The sequence below is a fragment of the Cetorhinus maximus genome, chromosome 5, assembly GCF_964194155.1.
Source record: "Cetorhinus maximus chromosome 5, sCetMax3.hap1.1, whole genome shotgun sequence".
NCBI classification, from domain to species: Eukaryota; Metazoa; Chordata; class Chondrichthyes; order Lamniformes; family Cetorhinidae; genus Cetorhinus; species Cetorhinus maximus.
In genome coordinates this window covers 171,696,615-171,714,294 of record NC_135883.1, presented here as the reverse complement: position 1 = coordinate 171,714,294, position 17,680 = coordinate 171,696,615, and the positions used below count along the sequence as shown (strand labels likewise).

Here is a 17,680-nt window from a genome sequence, read left to right as displayed (position 1 = left end):
ATCCCAATTTTACCATCTGGTGGGACTTGAACCTAGGTCTTACCCTGGGTCTCAGGATTACTAGTCCAGTGACAATACCACTACACCACCGCCACTCCTAATGTGGGGAATCGTGGGAAAATTTGGGCAAACGTGGGGAAATATGTGGGGGAAATGTATTGGGTAACATGTGAGGAAACATATGGGGGAAATGTGAGTAAACATGTGAGGAACATGTGGGGTAAATGTGGGGAAATATGTGAGGAAACATGTTGGGGAAACCTGAGGAACATGTCGGGGAAACATGGTGGAATATGTGAGGAAACGTGGGGGAAACATGTGAGGAACATGTGCGGGAAAATTGGGGAAATAGGAGAGGAAACATGTGGGAGGAACATGAGAGGAACATGTGGAGGAAACATGGGAGGAATCATATTCACGTGTGGGGAAAAGAATGGGGAACCCTCTGGCTCTGACGTCAGCGGGGAGAATTTCCCTCTGACGCCATCCAGCTGCTGGCTGACGTCAGGCGGCAGGGAAATATCCAGCCTGCCCTGCGGTGAAATGGCGGCTGAAAGTGAGAAAGAGTGAGCGCGAGCAGAGAGAGAGAGAGTGTGTGTGTGAGAGCGAGCGAGAAGGGAGAGAGAGAGAGAGAGAGTGTGTGAGCGCGAGCAGGGAGTGAGTGAGTGAGTGAGAGAGCGCGAGCGCAGCCTGGCTCTGGGCCATCGGGACTGAGAGCGCGGAGCGGAGTCCGGGAGCCGGGTCCGGAGTCCGGGCGGACGGACGGTAAGGGCGACGCTGCTTTTGTTGTTTGCGGAAGGTGGAGACGGAGTAAAAGGTGTGAAATGTGAACGTGTAAAATCAAAACCGAACTATTCAGACAGAATGTGTACAGAGTGAGTTTAAACACAACAACTTGGTAACCAGTGATCTGACTAGTCAATGAGAGCAGAACGCAATCACTAGTTAACTTGTTGAGTATCGGGGGCAGGGAGGAACAGAGATTTGAATTGAAACTGGAGCGAGCGGCCGTTAAAATGGAGGGAGGGAGGAGGGGTGAGGCTGAGGAGAGAGTGCGGTGATGGGGGAGAGAGTGGGGGCAGCAACACTCCTGGTTGGTACTCCCAAGGCACTATACTATCTGCTAGTCACTGATTTCTGTCTGTTTAGTTAATTGAGTGGCAAGGAATTTTGTTTGTAGATCTGGTGCGTAATGCAAAAATCACCAGATTTACCCGATATCTTTTAATTCTGTTTCCACATTATTGGCATCAACTGTCTCCATCGAATGTTGTGACATTCCTGGGATGAAAACAGCATGAAGAATTTTGTACCAATCTTGTCATTCCTAGAGTTATAATGAGAGTGAGGAATTCATTTAAATTCAATGTGAAGTCTAATGAAGTTTATGTCATGGTGCCTGAAATCAAAACCTGGACTTTAAGCAGCTGGAGGCTAAAGCTCTATTTTACAAGTACAGCTATAAGTGATCTGAGAGTTTCCAGCTGGTTAGCAAGTGGTAAGAACAGTGAAGGGTGGCATTGTTTACTCTGATCTGGATGTGCAATTTGAAAGGATGGCTGACTCATTGAAGCTGCAGTGTCTGGTAAATGCTGCAGAATTCCTAATGGAAGAAAGCTTTGTTTTCTCAATGTACGGTTCTTCTGCTCTCCTAGCCTCCCAGATCATGTTCTGAGCCCTTCCTGTGTATTTAAATCTAAGAGGGTGGCTTTCTTAGTTTGAGCCCTTTCTGTTGAGATTATAATTTACCTAATGTTTGCAATGTGAATGCGGTTTGAATTTTGCTAGGTAGTAATGCTGATTTGATTTCATACTGCTGAATTTGTCTTTCACTGTTATCAATATAGATGCAGTATTCTTTTCCCTTTAAGGACAACTTAAGAGCTTTGTGTTGAAGGAGCAATGTTAAGTAGGTGTATACTTTTCCACCTGATCCCATCTGCATGCATCTCACAGTAACTGACTGTGGAGTAGAAACTTCGAAAACGTGTCTCTAGATTGTTCTGCCCTCCAAGCAGATTTGTCTGGAGGCCATTGGGGAGAAGAACTGTCACATACAGCATTTGACAGCCAATCAGATTGTTTTAAAAATATATTAAGTTTGGTAATATAGAAAACATAAAAGGTTTCTACCCTCGAGATCATGATTCAAGTGAGTATGAGTCGTTCATTAACTTTCCAATTGGTTATTAGTTAACCATTAAGATAAAAGCAAAATACTGTGAATATTGGAAATCTGAAACAAAAACAAAAAATGTTGGAAAAACTCAGCAGGTCTGACAGCATCTGTGGAGAGAAAGACAGAGTTAACGTTTCGAGTCCGTATGACTCTCCTTCAGAGCTCTGAATTTGTCACATGGACCCGAAACATTAACTCTGTCATTCTCTCCACAGATGCTGTCAGACCTGCTGAGTTTTTCCAGCATTCTCTGTTTTTGCATCAGTTAACCATTTCCAGCTTTCCGTTGGTTTTGCCAGTGTCAGTCGTTCAAGGTGTGATAATTGATGAGTATATATTAGATAACCTATTGACTCTACCTGACATGTACTACAGGGGGATTTGTTTCCATTCGAACTCTGAAACACTTTGGTGTTGATTGCTTTGGTGTGATTAGAAATGTAGTCAAATCTTGGTGGAGTTTAAAGGCCAACTGCCTCTGTGGGACTGAAGCTGGTTTCTTCCCCATGGGATACTTTTAAGGAAGTGTTTTGTTTCCTCTTTTATAATTATTTGTTTTCAGCATTGCTGAAAGTTGTGCTCGCAGATGGTGCACAGAGTTTGAAATTCCCCATTGTTTACATGGCTAGAGGCATATAAATCTGTTTGGATCTGACATGTCTAAACCTGGCATTAAAATGCATACCTGCTCTGTGATAAAACCCATCTGTGCTACTATGTATAACCTCATGTGAGATTGGAACGATTTCTCATTGAACAGGGAGCAGGAATTGCCCTCAACTACTCATGCTGACCTCAGCAAAATTATTTTGCAACTTGTGTTTTTGCATCAGAATTATGCACACAGCTCTCACCGTGATCTTGTTGATACTATACTCCTTTAGTAATTACCTGCTCTTAGGAGGCAGACTGTTTGTCCTGTCATGGTGCTATTAACTACATTTGCTCCAACAAGTGCATTTTTTTATGGGTGCTTTTTTTTTACCTGAGAGGGCAAAATGGAGAAAACTGGGAGTCATTTTTCATATGGTTTTATACATACTGTATGTATGTGTGTGTGTTTTTAATACATATATTGTTTGACAAATGGTCTCCTTCAGTTACTGATTACTCTTTCTAGCATTATTGGTTTTTATTTCAGATTTGTGACTGAATTGGATTCTGATTCATGTTGATTGAGGATGAAATCATAATTTCTCTTTTGCTTAGCCATCTTGTCTCATGGCTAATTTATAGAGGCTAGAGGGTTATAGTGGTTAGAGCTGTAAATTAGCTGTTAATGTGAGATTCTTTGACAATACCTTACTGATGATTTGAAAAAAATAGCTTTGGTAGTTTATTAAGTTGCTTATTAATGCTAGAAATGAAGGTCAATTACATTTTTTTGAAGGCAATTTATTCTGATTTGTAAAACAGAAAATTGCAGAAGTTGCATTAATTGCTCATGTGCTACAAGTTTCATGTAGCACTGCCCTCGTGAAACTGGTGGAGCTAAAGTAAAATACCATACAACTCTTTCTTGGAATATCTACAGATTTTCCAAATATGTCAGTCAAAGCATTTGGAAAGGCATTCTGGACAAATGTGGATTTGATCTCTGTGCTCCAGAGTAAGGGTTCCCAGATGCTGGCATGCATAATCTTGGGGATGAGCAAAGACATCTCTAAGGAAGACAAAATTGTCTCATCATGGGTATAGGGTCTAATGCAAACATTTAACTATTTTTAACTTCCATTATAATTTTAATGGATTAATTTTTCATTGTGTGTGTATAAAGAAAAACAGCGCTAGGATGCTTCCCAGTAGATAATTGCTTTGCTCTACTGGTTGTATTTTTTCCCAAATGCAAGGCCATGGATAGATTGGTGGGTTTGTCTCAGGGAGACAAGTCTGTTGTATCATTTGGTTGCCTGCAACTGTCAGCACACATTTTGAGCTTTCCAGCTTGGGGTGGAGGTCTCCATGGAGACCCTGTCCTCTTCCAAATTTCTTGGAGCTGACAGCATCACCTGGAGTGCATACCTAACTCTTTCATGGAGAAATGAGACAACCCATTGACTGTTGGTCATTTCCTGAGGGAGTGGGGCTCCTGGCTGGAGATGCTCTTGCACTGGAGAGAGATGCAAGGTGCAGGGAGAGGTGGTGACTGCTCAAGCACATTAACCCCAACTACCAACATGGCCTCTGGGAGACTACTTTCTCCAGTTTGGCTACTCGAAGGATGGAGGAATGTATCATCCTCCCACTGAGAGGAAGAGGAGTCAGATTGGACTCTGAATGTTAACTCTGTTTCTGTCTTCACAGATGCTGCCAGACCTTCTGCTGAGTATTTCCAGCACTTTGTTTTTATTTTATACCTGGAGAGGAGCCTGGTTCCTTCACAATTTTGCCATCACTGATTGGTGCAAAGTAGTAGGTTGAGTGGAGAAGCCTATTAGTACTAGCATTAGTTCCTAGCACCATATGATGCGAGGTGAGAAATTCTGAACACTTCCACTGACTTAGGTAAGAAATTCTGAGTTTTCATACTTTGTTTTTTTTTAAAAACAGGCAATTAGTCAGTTTAATGTCAGTGGGGCAGAATCTTTGGAAAGAATCGGGAGAAAATTACCATCTGCTTGGACAAGGATGGATTATGAAAGAAGAGATGGTATGAATTTGTTAAGGGCAAATGACCTCTGACTTGATTGCTCCCTCAGCAATGCATACAAGCAGGCATATGAATTAGGAACAGGAGTAGACCATTAAGCCCCTCAAGCCCTCTCTGCTATTTGTTAAGATTATGGCTTATTTGATTGTGGCCTCAACTGCAATTTTATAGAAACATAGAAAATAGGAGCAGGAGTAGGCCATTCGGCCCTTCGAGCCTACTCCGCCATTCATTATGATCATGGCTGATCATCCAACTTAATAGCCTACTCCCACTTTCTCCCCATATCCTTTGATGTGGTAGGGATCTTCCGGGAATTAAACCCGGGACCTCTTGCATACTAACACAATGAGAATCCTTAGCGAGAATCATACCCCTAAACCAACAAGCCAGCCACCATTTCCTGTGTCCCCCTATACTCCTTGACTTCCTTATCAACCAAGAATCTGTTGAATTCGGCCCTCAACCTGGAGAGCCTGCACTGCTCTCTGGGGAAAAGAATTCCACAGACTGAAGACCCTCAGAAAAATATTTTCCTCATCTCTGTCTTAAATGGGAAACCTCTTATTTTCAAACTGTATCCCCTTGTGGCAAGTAATATTCGTGCCACACAAGTGCCAGACAATGACCATTTCCAACAAGAGAGAATCTAACCATCTCCCCTTGATGTTCAATGGCATTATCATCACTGAATCCCAGTCAACATACTGGGAGTTAGCATTGACCAGAAACTAATCTGGACTGGCCATATAAATACTGTGGCTACAAGAGCAGGTTAGAGGCTAGGAATCCTGTGGCAAATAACTCACCACCTGACTCCCCAAAGCCTATCCAACATCTACAAGACACAATTCTGCAGCGTGATGGAATGCTCTCTACTTGCCTGTCTTGGGTGCAGCTCCCACAACACTCAAGCTTGACACCATCCAAGACACAGCAGCCTGCTTGGTTGGCACCCCATCTACCAGCTTCAACATTCACTCCCTCCACCACCACGCACAGTAGCAGCAGTGTGCAAGATGCATTCCAGAAACTCACTAAGGCACCTTTGACAGCACCTTCCAAAACTGTGACCGCTACCATCTCGAAGGACAAAGGCAGCAGATAAATGGGAACACCGCCACCTGGAAGTTCTCCTCCAAGTCACTCACCATCCTGACTTGGAAATATATCGCCGTTCCTTCACTGTCGCTGGGTCAAAATCCTGGAACTCCCTCCCTAACAGCACTGTGGGTGTACCTACACCACATGGACTGTAGCGGTTCAAGCGGTAGCACATCACTACCCCTGGCTTCTCAAGGACAGCCAGGGGTGAGAATAAATCCTGTTCTAGCCAGCAACACCCACATCGCATGAACGAATAAAAAAAAGTCGTAGTCTCTCCCATGAGGTAAACATCCTTTCAACATCCAACCTTTCAACATCCAATCTATCAAGTCCCCTCGGGAACTTTTATGTTTCAATCGGATCACCTCTCATTATTCTAAACTCCGATTGGTACAGGCCCAGCCTGCCCAATCTTCCTTCATAAGATAACCCCCCATCCCAGGTACCAGCCAAGTGAACCTTCTCTGAACTGCATCTAATGCATTTATATCCTTCCTTAAATAAGGAGACCAAAACTGTACACTATTCCAGATGTGGTCCCGCCAACACCTTATACAGCTGTAGCACAACATCCTTTTATATTGTATTTCCCTTGCAATAAATAATAACATTCCATTTGCCTTCCTAATCACTGGCTGTAGCGGCATACCAGCCTTTTGTGATTCCTGTACTAGGACACCCAGATCCCTCTGTACCTCAGAGTTCAGCAATCTCGCCCCATTTAAATAATATACTGCTTTTCCATTCTTTTTGCCAAAGTGGGCAAGTTCACATTTCCCAAGTTATACTCCGTTTGCTAAATTTTTGCACACTCAATCAACTTGTGTCCCTTTGCAGTTTCTTTATGTAAGTTTGAGTTGATGTTTGGGACCTCTCGTTCTGACTAGTCACTGACCACTCCGGGTATGACGCATTTGGTATAAGCAGTAGTAAGTTTATTAAGCCTAGCCAGCAACGCTCACATTCCGTAAATGAATAAGGAAAAGAAATAGACACATAAGTAGTATAACAAAATGATACTTAACAAGGAAGGTAGCCGCAATCAGGGAAGCAGTCCATGTCCAAATGCAGCAAGACCTGGACAATATCCAGTCTTGGGCTGACAAGTGGCAAGTAACATTCGTGCCACACAAGTGCCAGGCAATGACTGTCTCCAACAAGAGAGAATCTTAACCATCACCTCTTGACATTCAATGGCATTACCATCACTGAATCCCCCACTATCAACATCCTGGGGGTTACCATTGACCAGAAACTGAACTGGACTAGCCATATAAATACTGTGGCTACAAGAGCCAGTCAGAGGCTAGGAATCCTGCGACGAGTAACTCTGCCCCTGACTCCCCAAAGCCTATTCACCATCTACAATGCACAAGTCAGGAGTGTGATGGAATACTTCCCACTTGCCTGGACGAATGCAGCTCCCACAACACTGAAGAAGCTTGACACCATCCAGGACAAAGCCCGCATGATTGGCACCACATCCATAAACATTCATTCCCTCCACCACTGACACACAATAGCAGCAGCAGTGTGTACCATCTACAAAATGCACTGCAGGAATTCACCAAGGCTCCTTCGTAGCACCTTCCAAACCCATGACCACTACCACCTAGAAGGACAAGGGCAGCAGATACATGGGAACACCACCACTTGGAATGGTCACTCACCATCCTGACTTGAAAATATATCACTGTTACTTCACTGTCGCTGGGTCAAAATCCTGGAACTCCCTTCCTAAAGCACTGTGGGTGTACCTACACTACATGGACTGCAGCAGTTCAAGAAGGCAGCTCACCGCCTTCTCAAGGGCAACTAGGGATGGGCAATAAATGCTGGCCCAGCCAGCGAAGCCCAAATCCCGTGAATGAATTAAAAACAACTCTTCTGAACACCAGCTCTGGTTGATTGGGGTGCTCTGTTCTTGTTGACCATAGTCTATCTCCTGTTAGTTGTGTGCTGAGAGTTTACCCTTGAGTGGGGTGAAACCTCATCTTGGCCAATCTGATTAGTTTACTTCTATTTTATTATTGATCTGATTCATTTACCATTACTTCATTGTTCATTACTGTATTGGAACTTGCATGTCCCTCTTTTTTTTTATTACTCATTCATGGGATGTAGGCATCGTTGGCTGGGCCAGCATTTATTACTCATCCCTAAATGGAGGGGCTTTCTAGGCCATTTGAGTGGCTTTCTGGGCCATTTCAGAGGCCAGACCAGGTAAGGACAGCAGATTTCCTTCTCTATAATCGGCAATGGTTTCACGGTCATCATCAGACTCTTAATTCCAGACTTTTATTGGATTCAAATTTTACTATCTGCCATGGTGGTGTTTGAACCTGGGTCCCCAGAGCATTAACCTGGGTATTGGGAGCACTAGTCCAGTAACAATACCACTACGCCACTGCCTCCCTCATAATATAGAGAACATAGTTAACGTGACACTTCTTTATTTTTGCTAATGTCTTATAGAGCTCAGCAGACACAAATGCTTATCCAAGCTTCCAGTCGGCTGAAGGTCAATTCTTCCTCACCTAAGCTTGATATTTCTTTCCACAGTTCCACCCCTTACATCAGAATCTTATGTTGACCAAATTATTAAGAATTGTCTGTCTTGACATTTTCGAATTCATACTAGCCTACACTTGTGTCCTCTTCACAGCCTACTTTCCTGCCTATCTTGGTGTCATCAACAAATTTGGCATTTTGGATGAGGCCAGTGCAGTTGATATTGTTTATTTGAACTTTAAAAAGGTGTTCTGTATAGAACTATATAATGGGCTTGTTAGCAAAATTGAAGAAGATGAGGCAAAGGGGCAGTCGCAGCAATGCAAAATTGGCTAAGGGATAGAACACAGCTGTAGTGAAGTCATAGTCTGCTTTTAGGATTGGTGGGAAGTATACAATGGAATTTCCCAAGGTTTAATAACTAGGTTATAGTTTTTGGTATATATCATGACTTCAACTCAGGCATATAGACATAATATTGAAATTTGCAGGCGATATGAAACTTGGAGGTGCAGTATAACAGTAACAAAGTACAGAAGGCAGTAATAGAATCCAAGAGGGCATAAAACAGGCTTAAAATTCAATGTAGAAAAGTGTAATAAAAACTGGAAACACTCAGCAGGTCTGACTGCATCTGTGAGGAGAGAAACATGGTTAACATTTTGGATCATGGTCCTTTTCTTCAGAAAAGTGTAAGGCGTGTTATGATATGGCAGGTGGTATTTGCCAGGCTGACCAAATCCACAAGGGAAACTTGGCTGCGCTATCACAACGATTTTGCAATTTGTATTTATTATGAGAAGGCTTGTGCAGTGTAGTCGGAAGTAATGAGTCCACTACCACCGTTAGAGATTTAAAGATTAAATTAAAACATTTATTAACGAAAGAACAACAAACTGAAACACACACAAGATTATAGTTACACAGTTATAACAGTTCCCAAAATTCTGACTTAACCAGACTCCCAACCATACGCCCCTTTTAAGACAGCAGTCCAAACAGATTCAAAATTTATAATGTCATCCAGCAATATTACCACAAGCACCCATCGGCAATGGATTTCCAAAGGCTTTTAACACAACTTTGGTTACTGGAGCAGCAAACTTCTGCAGGTTGATTGGAGGCTTTTTCTCCAAGCCTGTTTCACACAGTGACCTTTCAAGATCTCACATGGCCACACCTCTCACAGCATTGCATCCTTCTTTAAATACATTTCTCCCTTTTTGACCTGTAAATCCATTGTTTCCCCTTGTCTTTAGAAGTTACTTTTCCCAGAATATAACAATCTTTCATGTTCTCATTATGATCAGCACTTTTGCGAAAAATCAACATAATACTTTTGCCTTATTTATGTTGCCAGTTGGAAACATTTTCCATGTCCCTTTTGAAAATCAAACACCTCCACTTATCTAAAAATGTGAATTTTATTCATACTGTCTCTGCTGAAACCTCCATTTCAAACGCCTGTTTTACATCTCATTTCTTTGATAATTTAAACCCTCCAGTCTAATTGTCTCTAGTTTAATTAAATCAACCACACAGAGCCATACAGACACAAGCCTGCTTTACAGCATCCCACAATATTAGGAAAAATATGATAGTTCCTTGACAGGTTATTTAAAATGGGAGGAAAGAACAGGGTAAGTAATTATGCTAAAATGAAAGCAAAATACTGCAGATACTAGAAATCTGGAGAAAAAGGCAGAAAGCATTGGAAATACTCAGCAGGCCTGGCAACATCTGTGGAGAGAAACTGAGTTAGTGTTTTGTGTCCAAGGTGACTATTTCACGAAAGTGAGAAGTAGAAATGTGATGGGTTTTATGCTGTTGAAGAAGGGGAGAGGTGGAACATAAGGGAAGGTTAGGGGTAGGTTGAGGGAGGGGGAGATTAAATACCAAAGATGTCATGGAACAGAAGGCAAAGGGACTGATAATGGTTATAGTAAAGAAACCAAAATATTGGTCCAGGGTAAGTGTTAATGGCAGAATAAAGGACAGCTCTGTCTGAAAACAAAATACTGACTGGCACGTGGCAAAAAAAATCAAAATGGAGGACAAAATTCATGGTCTGAATTTGTTGAACTCAATGTTGAGTCCAGAGGGCCTAATCTGAAGGACAGGTGCTGTTCCTCAAACTTGCAATGTTCTAGTGAAGCCCAATGCAACAGGCCAAGGACAGAAATGTGAAAGTGTGAGCAAGGTGGTGAAATAAAATGGCAAGCGACCGAAAGGTTGGGGTCATGCTTATGAGCTGAACAAGGTGTTCTGCAAAGCAGTCACCCAGTTTGCATTTAGTCTCCCCAGTGTAGAGGAGATCACAGTGTGAGCAGCTAATACAGTAGACTAAATTGAAAGAAGTACAAGTAAATCACTGCTTCACTTGGAAGGAGTGTTTGGGGCTTTGGTTCGTGAGGAAAGAGGAGGTAAAAGGGCAGGTGTTACACTTCCTGTGATTGCATGGGAAGGTGATGAGGCAATCAGTGTGTCGCATACCGGCCTCACAGAGAAAGGGTTAACATGGGACTAGGCACAGTACCGCCCACAGTGTGATATAAAGGGACGCACGACCTGAGCCTAGAGGGGCAGTCTTGCACTAGACAGAGATGTGTGTAGAGGCAACAATGGAGACAGCTTCTAGTTTAGGCCTTATACTATATATATCTGTATAGTTACTAGTAGTTAATAAACACTTACTATTAAACTGTGCAAGAGAAGCTCTTCATGAGACCTATCAAATTACGCACATCTTACAGCATGGTGGCAGCTATTGGAACAATCCAGAATCTCAGAAGTTGGAGAAGAGAATCAAAACCTGGAAGATTGAAAAAGCAGCATTCTGACCTAATAAGGAGCACCAGAAGTGAAGGTGCAGGAGATCACCAGAGAAAAGCTCCAAAGCAGGATTAGAAGCAAAAGGGAGAAATAAAACTCCAAGCTTCATTGAATCCTGTGGAAGTCCAGCTTCAATGCCCAAAGAGTGTAGAGTCAGAAGACCTGGTAGGGGTGAGCTAAAAGTTTTTGGCCAGAATGAGTTTTAAAAAGCTTTTAAATTAGCAACAGTCAGAATTGCATTTTAAACCTCACTGCAAACCGCCTGATTCAGCCCCTGAGCACGTGGCAGCCAAGCTTGCTCTGATCAGGGGGAAAAAATTAAAATAATTAAGTTTAAAACGCTACAAAAACCCTGAATCAACAGTTTCATGGCCCAAACGTACTTGGATACTGTGGGGAAGACTCAACAATAAAAAAAAGGTTGATTCAGGGAGTCGCTGCTGAAAATTTAAAGCACAGAAATTGTGACCGCTATTACTACGGGAGCCTGACAAGCGTGGGATACTTCATTGAGAAGAAGCAAATGGCAGTGCCATCTTGAATTTCGTGACAGCATTTAAAACTATACGCCTTTTTAATTTTAAATGACCAAGGATCAAAAATCTACCTTCCCAGACCAGTTTGGACTCATCCAAGGCCCAGACCAGTCACATAATTGGGGACATTGATGAAAGAGATTGCACAGTTACATGATTGCTACAAGTCCAGACAAAAAGGCAGAAGCTGAACACGCTAATACACTGCTTTATTTGGTAGGTCCAATAACCGATGATGTAATAGCAAGATAAGTAATCTGTGAACACTCGGCAAAATTGGACAGTCTTAAAATCATTTGATATATATATATATATATATTAATTTGAGCAGTAACAAGATCATCGAAAGAGCAAAGTTTAACAAACATGTCCAATAACCAGGAGAACCTGTTGACTCCTTCATTATTGAGCTGTACAGAATGGCTGAACACTGTGGCAATGATGACCTGAAATCGGACCCAATCGGACAGAATTGTCGGAATGGCGGATGATGTCCTCTCAGACGTTCTTCAAGCTATGCAAGATATTGACCCTTGAAAAGGCCATTAAGATTGTCAGGCAATTCAAAATCCATTGACAGTAAAGATCCATCTTGAGGGGTGAAATCAAGCCATGGTACAGAGCAACCCCCACTGTCCAACTAATAAAACAAGCAGAGGAGCAGGGACGCTCCAGTCCAAGGGAAGTAAAATCCTAATCAACCACTAGAGGGTGGGTGACCATGCCAACATTGTGGAGTCAAGTGACCCCACAGGTGTGATCATGTCCAGCCGAATCGGTTTTAATTGTAGGACACTTTGGAAAGCTATGCAAAGCAAACGCAACCAGACACAGATGATCCCAAGACAATTCACGAGGTTGAGATACCACACCAAGAGGAAACACAACCATGCTTCTTAGGTGAGGTCAAAGATTCTGGATTTTCATCTGGAATGTGGACATCTCTCAGTGGTCATCTCATAAACTTTAAATTGGACATGGGAGCCAGTGTTATGGTCCTCTTGGACAAGGAACCATTCCAACAGCTAATGCTACCCACAATGCAACTATATGGAGCAGGCAGCATCAAACTCTCAGTGAAAGGTATTCTGCAGGCGACACTCTGATACAAAGACGAGACAATAAGAGACCCTGTTCATTATCCACAGCCAAGAGTGTTCCCTTTTTAGCTTAAATGCCTGTGTCAACCTCAACCCCCAACAGAAAATTGAAGTCAATCAGCAAGGGCCTGGTTCCAAATTTAAAAAGGAGTTCCTGAAACACTTTACTGGATTGGGGCAACTGAGGACTGCACACAGGATTACATTGAGGAGGGAAGCTGAGCCTGTGTGCCTATTGACGCTGTGGAAAATAACCCATGCACTCATGAAACAAGTGCAGCAATGGCTGAGTGAGATGAAAAAAATGTGTGCGATCCCCCCAATCACTCAGGCAACTGAATGATGGTCTGGGATGGTCCTGGTCCCAAAACCGAACGGGTCAATCCGTACCTGTGTCAACTTGACACAGCTCATTAAAGCCGTGGTGAGAGAAGTCCACCCGATGTCCTCAGTGGATGACAGCCTCACCAAATTTTCCAAAATCAGTGACTTCAGAGCCTGGTGCTTGCAGCAGCTTTTGGCAACTTCCACTGGATGAAAGGTCCAGATTGCTGACCGACTTTGTAACGCCCTTTGGCAAATTCTGCTTTAACCATCCTGAATCACCTCCGTATCTGAAATCTTTCAATGCACAACATTGGCCATTTTGCAAGCCCTAGAGGTGTCACCTGCCATACAGATGATGTTTTGGTCCACTGTACACAAGTAGAAGAACATGACAGAAGGCTCACAGCTGTCCTAGAATGCTTGCAGGAAGCAGGGCTGTCACTGAATGAGAAATGTGAGTTCCCCAGGATCTCTCTCCGGTTCTTAGGACACATCGTCAACAGCAAAGCTATCAGTGAGTTTCCAACTCCATTCTGGATTCTGCACCTCCAGAGGTTCCTGGGCATGGTGAACCAGTTGACAAAATTTTTACCCAATCTGGCACAGATCACAGAAACCCAATGACATCTTCTCAAGAAAGACCAGGCATGGTGCTTGGACATGCACCAAGTGCAAGCATTTGATTACATCAAAGCCATGCTGCTCTCAACCCACATCCTGGCTCACTATGACCCATCCCTGTCAATACTTAGACCACAGGCCTCAGATCAGTCTTAATTCAGGAGCACCAAGAGATCCTCCAAAAAATATACCAGGGGCACCTGGGCATTGTAGGGCACAGGCCCAATCTGTAGTGTGTTAGCCCAGCATTTCACGGGCAATTGAGGGCATGATGGCGAACTGCCAGGTGTGTGTGTGTGCAACACAAGCAGGACCAGAGGGAGCCCCTTATCCCCGCATAGTTCCCAGCCATGCAGTGGGAGCAGTTGGGTATCGATTTCTTCGTCTTCAATGGCAGATCCTTCCTCCTTTTGGTGGACTATTACTCCCGATCGATTGAGATGAAGCTATTGTACACGACAACCACAGAGACGGTGGTGAGAGCATTGAAGGAAATGTTCGTGAGCCATGTCATCCTGGACCAGATAGTGTTGGATGACGGCCCACAATTTGCAAACAAATACTTCACCCAATTTGTCATCGCTTAAGCCTTCCATTACCGTACCAGCTCCCAAGATGCCCACAGTCGAACGGGAAGGCAGAAAGAGGGGTCTGCATCATAAAAGCCCTCCTGAGGAAGAACGATGACTTGCCAACATCACTGTTAACCTACAGGTTCACCCCACTACAATGTGGCTTAGCCCCATCTGAACTCCTGATGGGCAGAAAACTCTACACACTATTCCCAATCCTGACAAAGAAACAAATACCAGGGTTGGGAGCTAAAGATTACCAAAACATTCAGGAGAGAGAGCAGTCCTGCAGGCAGAAGCAGGCTTCTGCCTACAACTAAGAGTATTGAACCAGACACCTGCCACATTTATACAAGGACGACAGAGTCTGTTTTAAGGACCTTGATAGAGTGTTATTACCCGGAGAGCTGATGACCAGCTACAGTCGTAACTTGTCAGTAACTCTGGAAGGTATGGTCAGGAGGAACCTTTTCATCCCTTGAGGTGATCCTCCCATTATACACTGGAGTGAGATTTGAAGAAGACAACCAAGCGCCACAATCAAAGCAACCTCCTAATCAACAAGGTTTACCCAGTACAACAGAATCTACCACTTCTCCAACTGTTGTAAAGACAAGATCTGGAAGAATTGTAAACCCTCCTGACTGCCTGAACCTGTAAACACACAGATTTGAGGGGGAGAAGAGGCAACAGAAGTAATGTAAATATGTTGGGCAAACAGGAATGCACTATAAATACACTAGATAAAGACTTGGTGGGGAGGAGTGGTATAAGGGTCTGGCATTGAAAGGGTTAACTTGGCCCAGTGTGATATAAAGGAACACCTGACCCAAATCTAGAGGGGCAGTCTTGTACTAGACAGAGACATATGTAGAGGCAAGTATGGAGACAGCTCCTAGTGTTATGATGGCAGATGGCAATTGCCAGGCTGACCAAATCCCAAAGGGAAACGTGCTCAAGCTATCACAATGATTTTGCAATTTGTATTTATTATGGGAAGGTATATACACTGAAGTCAGAAGTAGAGAGTCTACTACCACCTTTGGCAATTTTAAAGATTAAATTAAAACATTCTATACCCGATGGAGTTTAGAAGGATGAGGGGGGATCTGATTGAAACTTACAGAATACTGAAAGGCCTGGATAGAATGGACATGGGGAAGATGCTATCATTAGTAGGAGAGACTAGGACCCGAGGGCACAGCCTCAGAGTAAAGGGAAGACCTTTTAGAACAGAGATGAGGAGAAACTTCTTTAGCCAGAGAGTGGTGAATCTATGGAATTCATTGCCACAGAAGGCTGTGGAGGCCAGGTCATTGAGTGTATTTAAGACCAAGATAGATAGGTTCTTGATTGGTAAGGGGATCAAAGGTTACGGGGAGAAGGCGGGAGAATGGGGTTGAGAAATTTATCAGCCATGATTGAATGGCAGAGCAGACTCGATGGGCCGAATGGCCTAATTTCTGCTCCTATGTCTTATGGTCTTATGGGAATCGCTCACCATATTCCAAGGAGTGGAATGTTTGACTGGCTAGGTGTGGGTTGACATGGGTTTTGTTTGGACAACACGCAAATAGAGGTCAAGAGACTCTTGTATGCAGAATTGAAGAGTTTGAGAATGGCTTGCAAATTCGGTGCTGACTGGGCAACGACGCTGTCGGCATCTTCAAACTGTAGGTCATATGTGTCTATGGCAGTCAGTTTAGTTTAGGCACAGAGGCTACTGAGGTTAGAGTTTTCCATCCAGTTGGTGATTTAATGCTCACAGCAGAGGGCAGTTGATCTTTGAGTCATGTCAGGTAGATTGTAAATAGGATGGGGACAATCTCTCATTTTTGTTCGACACTGGTTCGGATTTTAAAGGTAACCGTTTTAGATCTCGACATTTACAGTCATATCGTCATGAAGCAGTTGAAGGGAATTGGAGTACAGGAATAAAGAAGTCTTGCTACAGTTGTATGGGGCCTTGGTGAGACCACACCTGGAGTAATGTGTGCAGTTTTGGCCTCCATGTTTAAGGGAACAAATACTTGCTTTGGAAGCAGTACAACAAAGTTTCATTCGATTGGTTCCTGGGATGAGGGGTTTGTCCTGTGATGAAAGGCTGAATAAATTGGGCCTTTATTCTCTGGAGTTTGGAAGAATCAGAGGTGATCTCATAACATAAAACATGAAACATAAAATTCTGAAAGGGCTTGACAGGGCATACACAGAGATTGTACCTGCTGGCTAGGGAATCTAGAACAAGGGGGCAGAGTTTCAGGATAATTCAATTATTAAGGATTGAAATGAGGGGAAATTTCTTCACTCATAAAGGGTTGTGAATCATTGGAATCCTCTATGCCAGAGAGTTGCGGGTGTTTCATCATTGACGATAAGGCTGGGATAGTCAGATTTTTGGTTTTTTAGGGAATTGGGGGATATGGGGAGAAAACGGGTAAGTGGAATTGAAGCCTAAGATCAGCCATATGTTGGGTTCCATATGACATGAAAAGAAATCCAAATTAAATTATTTTGTCATTTGAAAAAAACGCACTTTCTGTTGAACCACAAAAGATGGCTGCCACAAGTCACATGACCACAGGGTGGCACTTTGTTCTGGGAATTACCACCAGGAATTACAAGAGCAAAATAATTCTTCAATCAGCCTGTGGAATCTCATACCTCATTGTATAGATCCCTTGTAACCAATGAAAGCAGAGGAAGTGCAGGCGAACTGGCTCCCCCAACTGGAACTATCACAAAGGAGAGAGATCAAAACTCATTATATCTGGAGCTATTCTAATAACACTTGTCTTCCTCCCAAGGAGGTACAATGGAATTCTGGCTTGAAGCGCACAAACTGATAAACTGCAATTAACCGTTAATGGATCATGTCACCTGACCCAAGCCTCTGGTCTTTTGGACAGTTTTACACCTTTCACCTTACAAGCATTCTGCTGTTTAACATCCAATTGGTGAACCACCATAAAGCAGCCCTCCAGGCAGAATAACAGCCTGTTCCTCAACCCTGTCCCTACTGGAAGATTTCCCCCCATCGCCTGTAGAACTGAGTCAGTCACTGTGTACCTACTTCATCTTGCACTATCAGCACCAACTGCAAAGCGAACCCTACAACTCCAGACTTCAGCCAGCTGAACTCAAACTCTTTCATGAAAGAATTCCTCATTGGACTCTGACTCTGGAAATCATGTGAACTAATATTCATTTCTGTGGTTCTTGTACTGTCACTGTCCATACTTGTA

General features: G+C 43.2%; 1 protein-coding gene across 5 annotated transcripts in view; it reads left to right on the top strand.

The window, feature by feature from the left end:
• The first annotated feature begins 535 nt into the window (after positions 1 to 535).
• The window catches only part of tjap1 (tight junction associated protein 1 (peripheral)), a 305,890-nt gene continuing 288,745 nt past the window's right edge, over positions 536 to 17,680 (top strand). For 3 of the 5 annotated variants that reach the window (XR_013576685.1, XM_078542800.1, XM_078542799.1), the window contains exon 1: positions 614 to 765. The gene's annotated coding sequence lies outside the window, so the exon portion shown is untranslated. Of the gene's footprint in view, positions 766 to 17,680 lie in introns of all 5 variants that reach the window. The other 2 variants (XM_078542797.1, XR_013576684.1) reach the window with 2 other exon arrangements.